At 44.0% G+C, this 10,491-nt stretch overlaps 1 long non-coding RNA gene across 1 annotated transcript; it reads right to left on the reverse strand.

Annotated features, from left to right (window-relative positions):
• Positions 1-5,753: 5,753 nt before the first annotated feature.
• On the reverse strand, positions 5,754-10,134 carry LOC307218043. Its single transcript, XR_013839690.1, has 3 exons — positions 10,001-10,134; positions 8,016-8,153; positions 5,754-5,912 (listed from the first exon to the last, which is right to left on the reverse strand). It is a non-coding gene; the product is annotated as an uncharacterized lncRNA (long non-coding RNA).
• Between the last annotated feature and the right edge of the window lie 357 nt (positions 10,135-10,491).

The raw sequence follows: 10,491 nt of genomic DNA on the forward strand, positions 1-10,491 counted from the left end.
AGTGTTTTATTTTGTTTTTATATGTGTTGGAAGTCACCCAGAGTGGCTGGGGCAACCCAGTAGGATGAGCGTGGTGTAAACAGTAAAATTATTATTATGGAATAGGATGTCCCTATTTTCATCAGGGAAATGTTGGAGGCTATGCAATCCCTTCATCTATGAGCAGGTTACATTTATGCGCAAATAAACCATATACTGTATCGTAAAGTGGGGGGGGAATTAAGGTCTTACATATATATAAAAGATAAAATGTTCATAACTGCATATATAAACCACACGTCTGAAACCCCACAGAAAACATCCTGAAACCATTTTGTCCCTCCCAAATTGACCTCAAATATTTCTCTGCAAGGTTGAAAGAAAATGGAAAAGCCTCCCCATTGTCTTTTCGTTCACAAATCCTGTCCTAAGGGTATGTCTGTGTATGAATAGGGTAAGCCTGTGACCTGGCTCAGGAACTAAGCATTTGTCATTACAAAAGACTGGCCAGGCTCCCCAGGGTATCCAATCAAGTGACCATTAACAGGTAACCTGCCAGACAGGAGATAAACAACACATTCAGATTTATGTTGTAGGCCACCTTTTCTGTGATGTAAGTATGTAGATATGATGTTTGTGTGGGGTGGTCTTGGGTTACACCCCTTCTGTTATGTATGTATGATGTATGGAGGGGTGGTCTTGAGCTCCAGGGAAGGCAATTTAAAATGTCTATATAAGGCACACTTTTGTTCTGGGTCCTCCTCCTTTCCTGCATGTGAGAGGAGCACCCTGGTCAACATGCCTGCAACCCCTGAAACTTTGCACCACTTGGGGAGATTGGGGTGGCGTGTTACAATATGTTACCTCTGCCTGAGGCAGTTGTTTCGAAGTGGGCATCTGAAAGGCTAAGTCAAATAGATACAGCAAGAGGAAGTTCTAAGACTCACTGACAAACAACTGTACAATGTTTCAGGTAGGAGGGTTTGGACAGCTCACCAAGTTGCCACCAGAGGGAAGTATGGTGCTAAAATCTATTAACATCTTGCACAAACTTTAATTCTCCAGGGTTTTATAGTTTGGGAAACACCACTTTACAGGTCCCATTTTCTGAGTAGTGTAGGCGTCACTCATTTTATTAAGAGCAGGCACAGTTCAAGGCCAGTGATTGTGCCCTTGGTGCCCACATGCCATTATTTTTAGATCGAGGAACAGTATTCTAATCACATCTGGGTTGAGCTAGAAACTGTTGCTTTGAGCACTTACCTTTCAGCAGAGATATTGCTGCATGAAACAAAAAGAAGACAGTTCTACACTCGCCCCCAGGGAGCCTTTGATGTTCATTTCTGGGCCTGAACCCAACAATGTTTGTCAGCAGCAAAGGTCTTCTGGTTACATCTGGATTGGGCCACAAAAACTCTGTTGCTCTCAGCACCTCAATGTTGCCAGTTCTAAGGTGTGACAGGACAAAGGGACACACAAAGAAGAAAATGGCAGCCAACCTCATTGGATGGTTAGCATTTGTGTCTCAACTGGCACACTTTGCAGAGGGTTCAAGGCAGAAATTTATGGTTTTTTGTGCATAGCTTTGGAAGAAGGGGACCCACAGCACATTAGCTGCCATTTCATATAGCTGGAAAATTGAGGAAACTTTGTTGGGGGTCTACAAGACTTACCGCAAATTCTTAGCAATCTTACCAAACATTTCCCAAGAGAGGGACTGAAAAGGCCAATACATATTTAAAGAATAGATACGTACCAATATTGCCATATTCTCTGCCCAAACTGCTAAGAGTCTTCATGGCTCCCTCAGAATGTGGCTTTTAAGTTTGCTGGGAAGCTAGCGTTTTCATACCTTTGGTCTGGAGAAAGGACGAGTTGTATTTGTACAGGTCCCTAGTCCTAGCTGCAACTGTGAATTTGCTTCATTTCTCGGGTTGATTTGGCAAGGAAAAAGCAACCGTCAAGCTTGGGAAAGAGGTTTCCCCACAAGGCAGAAACAGGGAAGTTGATTACTGAAAGCCAGCCTCTGCCAACCGCCAACTGCTCTCTTTCACCACCTCTTTAATGAACATGCTAATAAGTTTCAGACTGTTCTCTAAGAACTGGGAGTGATTCCAGAGCAAGAAATTCCATGCAGTACCATTCCCTCTAGGGACGAGGGTGGCACTGTGGGTTAAACCACAGAGCCTAGGCCTTGCCGATGAGACGGTCAGCAGCTCCTGTTGCTCGGTCCCTGCTCCTGCCAACCTAGCAGTTCGAAAGCACGTCAAAGTGCAAGTAGATAAATAGGTACCACTCCAGCGGGAAGGTAAACACCGGTGCTCATCAAGCCCTTTTCAGAAGCCAGAGCTTACACGTGGATGAAATTGATGAGAGGGGCCTGGCTGGCTAGCCCAACCTCCATCACTGTGTGCCCGCTTCCTTCCTACTCGCTCTGTATTAATTTGGCTAGGTACAAATGGGTGGCGCTGTGGTTTAAACCACAGAGCCTAGGGCTTGCCGATCGGAAGGTCAGCGGTTCGAATCCCCGCGACGGGGTGAGCTCCAGTTGCTCTGTCCCTACTCCTGCCAACCTAGCAGTTCGAAAGCACGTCAAAGTGCAAGTAGATAAATAGGTACCGCTCCAGCGAGAAGATAAATAGCATGTCCATGCGCTGCTCTGGTTTGCCAGAAGCGGCTTAGTCATGCTGGCCACATGACCCGGAAGCTGTACACCGGCTCCCTCGGCCAGTAAAGTGAGATGAGCGCTGCAACCCCAGAGTCGGTCACAACTGGACCTAATGGTCAGGGGTCCCTTTACCTTTACCATTCCCTCTGTATTAGTCTTCATCAGCATGCGTTGTTTGGGGCTCATTCACATGAGCCAGTGGTAACCAGAGGGCATTGTCCTAATTCAGGTAGCACACAGGCAATGCAGCCAGGAGTTAACAGGGGCAGTACCAGAACCACAGCCAAAGTCCAAAATGAGGTGCAACACAATAGCTCTACCAGGAGTTGCTGAGATTTGAACCCGATACCTTTTTCTGAAATGCATGTGCTCTCCCACTGAGCTACATTCCTTTCCTATTTAGGGGTGGGTCTTATTACTTGAACATACTTTTTGCAGTTGTATATTTCATACGCACTCCTCTGCAGTCAGAGTCAGATCACACTCTGCACAGAAGCAGCTCCCAGACTGATGCCTCTGCAATGAGAAAGGTGGTCAACGTCTTCATGACATTGTCCCTGAAGATGACTAAGGCTGAAGCCTGGGTTTAAACTTTCCCAAATATGTTGTCAGCTCTCCAAAGTGGGAGGTATGTTGTTTTCTCCTTGAAGACCATGCTGGCTTCTTCCAGTGCAGAAACGTCATTTCCCCCCTAGGCTTATATATTTGTCTGTTGAACCCCTTAACCTATGGCTGCTATAAAACAGCAGAAGATGTGGTCATTTCTGTCTTAATCAGCATTGCAAAAGATCTCTCTGGACACTCTCCTGCAACACTGGAAAGCCTTACAAAACTTCCCAGTGACAAAAAGAGCAGCAAACATGGAGAGCTTATCTGGCGTATTCCATGGAGCAATTCAATCATCATGGAGTGTTAAAAAAACCCTGACACTGACAATGAGATATCTGGGAGAAGCGTGGAAGTTGCAGTGGTCCAACACCTGAGAGTTCACAGGAAATGTGCTGATATCAGCTTTTCCTTTCATTCCAAACCTCAAGAGGAAACATCAACTCTGCTTCCAGGTGTCTGTGATCCAAAAACAATCTGTAGATGGGCAGGCAGTTGCCGATTCCCCAGCCCCAAATGTTGTATTTGTGGGATGGATTGCATTTGGACTTCAGTGTGTCTTGAATAGTCCTGTCTCACTGCACCCCTGATCATGATTTCCCCCCACCTGCTACTGACATTTGGGGGGTGGGAATAAATTAAGGGTGGGATTCGCATCATGAGTCCTGTCAGGGAAAGCCCAGTGAAAGGAGTTCTGCTTGCACAACAGGGCTTTCCCCCTTCCTTGACCTAGCCATCCCCACCCAAAGGGTTTTGGGGACAGTTGAGAAGAGCCCTCAGAAAAGCGTCCAAGCGGAGCTCAAATGCTTCAATAGATAGAACGATTGGAAGAGCATGGTGCTGAAATCCACCCATAACACAGGAGCCAATTCCTAGGGCCCATAGGGGCTTCGGCCCCCACAATACATGAGTGATGGGCTCTTTTGTAGGCAATCACTTTTTCATGCAATAAATGCCCAGTTACTCACATTCTCAGAGACGTGGATGGTGCTGTGGTCTAAACCACTGAATCTCTTGGCTTGCTGACTGGAAGGTTAGGAGTTCGAATGCCCACAACAGAGTGAGCTCCTGTTGCTCTGTCCCAGCTCCTGCCAACCTAGCAGTTTGAAAGTATGCCAGTGCGAGTAGATAAATAGGCACCACTGCAGCAGGAAGGTAAAGAACTGTTTCTGTGTTCTCTGGTTTCCGTCACGGTGTTCTGTTGCACCAGAAGCAGTTTAGTCATGCTGGCCACATGACCCAGAAAGCTGACTGTGGACAAATGATGGCTCCCTCAGCCTGAAAGTGAGATGAGCGCCAGCCACCCCATAGTCGCCTTTGACTGGATTTAACCATCCTAGGGTCCTTTCCCTTTACCCTTTTTATTTTTAATATTTTTTACGTTACTCACATTTTGCAGATAACTAAGTTTCCCCCCTCAAAATACTTTTGTGGGCTTGGGAAGGGTGCTGTGTGAGGAAACCAGCAGGTTTTCCCAAATGCTAGGAAGCAGCAGGAAAGTGTCAGTAGTATTGATTTCTGATAACAACTCCATATAGCAGCTACCACTTTCTGCACAAAGCTAAGTCTCCAGCAAGTTCTCACTTAGCTATGGCAGGAACTGCACCCTAGGCAGGGAGTTTCAATTACTGATCAGGCATGTATGGACAGACCACAAACACTACAGCTACAATATTTTTGGAATGGCAATTAGAATTACCACCCATTCCATAGCTTCTCTGAGCTCAGAGAGACAATTGAATAATGGATGGATGATTGAGCGTTTGCTCCGTGCAAACAGCTTTCACCCCAAGATGACAGGACAATGACAGCTGCTGGCAATTTATATCTGGAAGGATATACAGTAGGCCAAGAATTACAATGTAAATATATCAAACATTGGGATATTGGGGGGCAGATATTGGGAATGGAGAAGAAATTTGGTTCAGTTTATTTATGAACCTTCCTCAGTCAAACTTCCTGAAGCTGTTGTTTTGAGATTTATTTATTTTGTATTCAGGCACCAACCCATGTGCTGTGCTTTAAATGTGAAGGCGTTTAAGTGCTTTCTGCTTGTGGCAAATAATACAATTTTCCAATACCCAGAAAATGCTCTTCTGAAGGAAATATTATCAATTTTAGCCTTCCTAGCAAAGCGGAATTAAGTCACTGTTGTCACATTAACTCCACAGAGCAAGAGATACCAAACAATTAAATTATTTTAAAAATATTTTTATATTTTATAATTTTTTTGCAAAAGAATGATATTTCTTGCAGAACATCCTTCATTAGGGAATTATTCATATATTCCATCAGACTGTGTTCCATCAGAAAAAGCTAGAAAAACTTTTGTGTTTTCTTTGTTCCAGTCAGGAGTTGCTAACAAAAGTTCCCTTGTCAGGAGAATTGTCATATCAAATGAATAAAAGGATTCCTTAGTTGTGATTTCTACATTGCAGGGAGTTGGATAAGAAAACCCTCTGATTTTAACTGAGATACTAGGGAAGGACGAGAAGAGAGACACAGGCAATACCTTTATTTTCTCATGGGTCTACACAACTTTTTCCACAATTTAAATAACAGCACTTTTTCTTTTCTGGACAATCGTAATCACTGCTGCAAAGATCTCCTTCTGGGATGGAGCAGAAATATGGAAGGATGGGGCAGCTGCCAGCTTTTTCTGTAACAGAGAAAACCCACCACATGACTGTTCATTTTGTGTTTCCAGAGCCAGACGAATGCTTCAGATAACTAGCTCACCTATGCATGTCCAAAGCCCCACATTTCATCAAGAGTGCATCAAGATCCAGCGTGGCCTTATGGTTAGAGTGTCAGACTAGGACTTGGGAGACCAGGGTTCAAATCCCCAACTGGCTATGGGGCTCACTAGGTGGCCTTGGGCCAGTCACTGCCTCTCAGCCTAACCTACTTCTCAGGGTTATTGTAGGTATTTTTTTTAAAAGGAGGGATAGAAATGCAAAAAAAAATGAATGAATGAATGAATGAATGAATAAAACCCATGTAGTGCAGCCCCACAGATGGGAATAATAATAATAATAATAATAATAATAATAATAATAATAATAATAATAGTGATTTATTATTTATACCCCGCCCATCTGGCTGGGTTTCCCCAGCCACTCTGGGCAGCTTCCAACAGAATATTAAAATATAATAATCTATTAAACATTAAAAGTGTCCCTAAACATAGAGAGGGGCAGCCCCTCAAGCCAAGTTCGTGAATGATACCTTAGGCCTCAATCTCCAAGAGGAGTCCCCATTTAACAGAGTTCCAGGGTACAAACACTTTGGCGAAGTTTCCCAGATCTTTGCCTGAAACTAATTGCATGGGTCAGAGACTCCTTGCTCGATTATTCATCACCTATGCTGTTAGGTAACAATTTGTGTTACTAAATGGCAAATCTTTTTTCCTCGTGGCCACTGTTTGGTAACATCACATTACATGTGAATCTTGAGAAAGGTAACATCAATGACCTTGAGATTCACATGTAACCTGATGTCACTACAGTCATACTTCGGGTTACAGATGCTTCAGGTTGTGTTTTTTTGGGTTAAAGGTAAAGGGTAAAAGGACCCCTGACCATTAGGTCCAGTCGCAGACGACTCTGGGGTTGCGTGTTCATCTCACTCTATAGGCCGAGGGAGCCGGTGTTTGTCCGCAGACAGCTTCCGGGTCATGTGGCCAACATGACTAAGCCGCTTCTGGCACAATGGAACACCGAAACCAGAGCAGCACACGGAAACGCCGTTTACCTTCCCGCCAGAGCAGTACCTATTTATCTACTTGCACTTTGACATGCTTTCAAACTGCTAGGTTGGCAGGAGCAGGGACCGAGCAACAGGAGCTCACCCCGTCACGGGGATTCGAACCGCCGACCTTCTAATCGGCAAGTCCTAGGCTCTGTGATTTAACCCACAGCGCCATCCATTGCCAAAACCCGGAAGTACCGGAATGGGTTGCTTCCGGGTTTCGGTAGTCGTGCATGCACAGAAGCACCAAGTTGTGCTTTGCGCATGCGCAGAAGAGACGAATCGCAACCCATGTGTGTGTAGATGCACCACTGCGGGTTGCGAACACTGCAGGTTGTGAATGTGCATCCCACATGGATCACGTTCGTAACCCGAGTGTCCACTGTAATTGCTGAAAGAAGCTCTTCTCAAATGAGTACGGGTGTTGTGTGCTTAAGAGAGAGAGAACCTGGGAATTTGGGTGGCGCCCAAATTGAATTCCAAAGAACCAGCTGTTGATAGAGAGAGGCTGCCTTTGCTCTTCCATTGAGAGTAGCACTTTGTTTCTATGTTCCAGTTATGGAAGATAATACTTTGTATCAAAGTTATGCTTTGTACAAAGTGACATTTTGTGTCCATCTTCCCATTTTTGGGGATGTAGCAATGATTAAAAAGGTAGCCCATTGTCTATTTCATCTTATATATCTGCCAGAGTGGGTCAGTTATTATGAATTCTGGCAGCTATGTAATTGCAATCAGCATCCGCATTGGTTCTTTATATACTTTAGAGCATCACAGATCCTTACATAGCTTTTTCCTACCTGCGGTTTCTACTCATGAGGAATGGATAGAGTATTGGTTTTGGTCTGGGGAATCCTAACTACAGATCCTTATTTAAACATAAAGTTCATTTGATTGCCTTCAGCAGATTACTGTGTCTCAGGCTAACCTAAAGCACTAAATGACAACGTATTGTAGGAAATCAGCCACAAAAAGCCAACACAGATGAACCAGGATTAGTCATACACCATACCTTGCGGGTTTCTGCAAATCTTGCCACAATTGAAGTAGCAGCACTTTTGAATCCCCTCGCAGTCATAGTCATGGTTGCAAGCATCTTGTCCCTTTACACTGCATTTGAATGGATTTGGGGGACAAGTTCCAAATTTTTCTGGAAGTAGAAAATAGCAGGGTTAACAAATACCCAAATATACTATGCCTAAAAGCATTGCTGTGAAGTTAAATGAAACAAGGATAGCAAAACATTATGTGCACAGGAAAGTCCTATGTGAATTATACACAACCAGCCATTGAGTTAATGGTTACTGGACTTTGGGTGATTGCGGGTCGCATCACAAAATCAGCCCGTGGGAATCGAAAGCTGAATGAGCAGAAGTTCAGTGAAGATGGGAATGTATGGGAAGAACACAATGCTTCAGTCAATGGTTCGGTGCAAGTATAAGAAGACCTGCTTGAGAAGTGGTACATGTGTACCACTTTACACAGCCGGAAGCACGATAGGGGATTATTATTATTTATATAATTTCTATACCACCCTATACCTGAAGGTCTCACATAAAGCAGTGCTGGCCAAACTTGGCTCTCCAGCTGCTTTTGGACTACAACTCCCATCATCCCTAGCTAACAGGACCAGTGGTCAGGGATGATGGGAACTGTAGTCCCCAAACATCTGGAGGGCCAAGTATGGCCATCACTGACATAAAGGATCACATACATAGAATCAAAATACAAACAGCAACCCAATAAAAAACCCCTAAAAATAGCCAGCATTTTAAAAAGGGCATAGGGTGTAGATCAGGTCAGACAAAGGCTGGGTTAAAAAGGAACATTTTTGCCTGGCGCCTAAAGGTGTATATAGTGCACTGCTCCTTGATTAAAAACAGAGAGAGAAGATGCCTCACACTGAAAATTCAATGACACAGAGAAAAGTTCTAACTTAGCCACCTGCGGGACATGCAAATATATTTTTATGTTTTAGTTTATAGAAACATTTATTTTTAAAAAGCATATTGACATTCTTTCTCACAAGGGAGAATACTGTTAGCCTGTTTGTGATTCCCTCTGAGTGCTGCCCTTGTAAGTGGACCTGGAACTATGGGATTTGGTTTCATCTGAAGCACGAGAGGAAGCAAATTTTGCATGACAGTTTCTGATATTGAGGAGAATTTTTGATTACAATTGGGCACCATTTGCAGTCAAGATTGTAGATCGAACCTTTCAAAACTGCACTGATTTTAACCAGTTTTGGAAGGATGGCATTCTATTGTTTACTCAACAGCATTAGAATGAATCTGCTTTTTTTTTTTTTTTGCGTAAGAAACTAAAAAAAAGTCCATTTAACTCTCAGTATTTGCGGGGAAGTTGTTAGAATTCCTGAGCAGAGCTAAGTACTGTTTGCCAGTAAACAATCCAAAAGGTCCAGTAGGTCCTTTGCCATAAAATTGTTCATGTTGTCCTACCACAAGTCTTTCACACTGAGAGCAGTGAAACTTGAAGCAAGGGAAACTGGTAAACGGTACCATTTCATTTCATTTTTTAAAAAATTAAATTTATATACCTCCCTTCATCCAAAGATCATAGAGCAGTGTGCAACATAAAAATACAAAATGAGAAAACAAGAAGAGTTTAGATTTGATATCCCGCTTTCTCACTACTCTAAGGAGTCTCAAAGCGGCTAACATTCTCCTTTCCCTTCCTCCCCCACAACAAACACTCTGTGAGGTGAGTGGGGCTGAGAGACTTCAGAGAAGTGTGACTGGCCCAAGGTCACCCAGCAGCTGCATGTGGAGGAGCGGAGAAGCAAACCTTGTTCCCCAGATTACGAGTCTACCGCTCTTAACCACTACACCACACTGGCTCACATAAATACATAACAAAGACAAACCAACCAATAACCCACCTCCCACAAAAGGCCATAGATGGCTTGGTCAGCCAAATATATTTTATATACAACTCTCGTATCAGACAGAAGGAGAAGCAGCTTCATTCAAAACCTACCTAGTGGTGGCATGCAAGATGCAGGTGAGAGCTGTGTCCAGAGGGCCAGCAGTCCCACAAAAGCAAAGACGCTTCTGGCCTTCATGGTGCATTCAGAATCTGGTTCTGAATGTTCATCCCTGGGTCAGGCTGGTGAGATTTAAGCTTGCTAAAAGGGTGGCGCTGGATCACAAGAGGGAGGAGCCCTGCCCCATGTTTGTTACCCAAACATGCCTTGCAGATGTCAATCCATTACCCAATCCTTATTTCACCTATAGTCTATATATTCTCTTGCATTTGGTAACTATGAGCCTCTGACCTACAGTAGTTCAATCTGGAATTGGGCAGTTATTACTGAGTGCAATGAGTACAGGCTCAGGAAAGGGGAAATCCTACGTGCTTCTTGGAGCAGGAATTGGCTGCTTTCTGGGTGTGCTACCTTCCAAATCTTCCTGGTCATGGTCAGAGTGATTCACCCAGGCAATGGAGGCCAATGTCAGCACAGCCTTCCT

The sequence above is a fragment of the Podarcis cretensis genome (genome assembly GCF_951804945.1).
Source record: "Podarcis cretensis genome assembly, chromosome: 6".
In the NCBI taxonomy this organism is placed as follows: domain Eukaryota; kingdom Metazoa; phylum Chordata; class Lepidosauria; order Squamata; family Lacertidae; genus Podarcis; species Podarcis cretensis.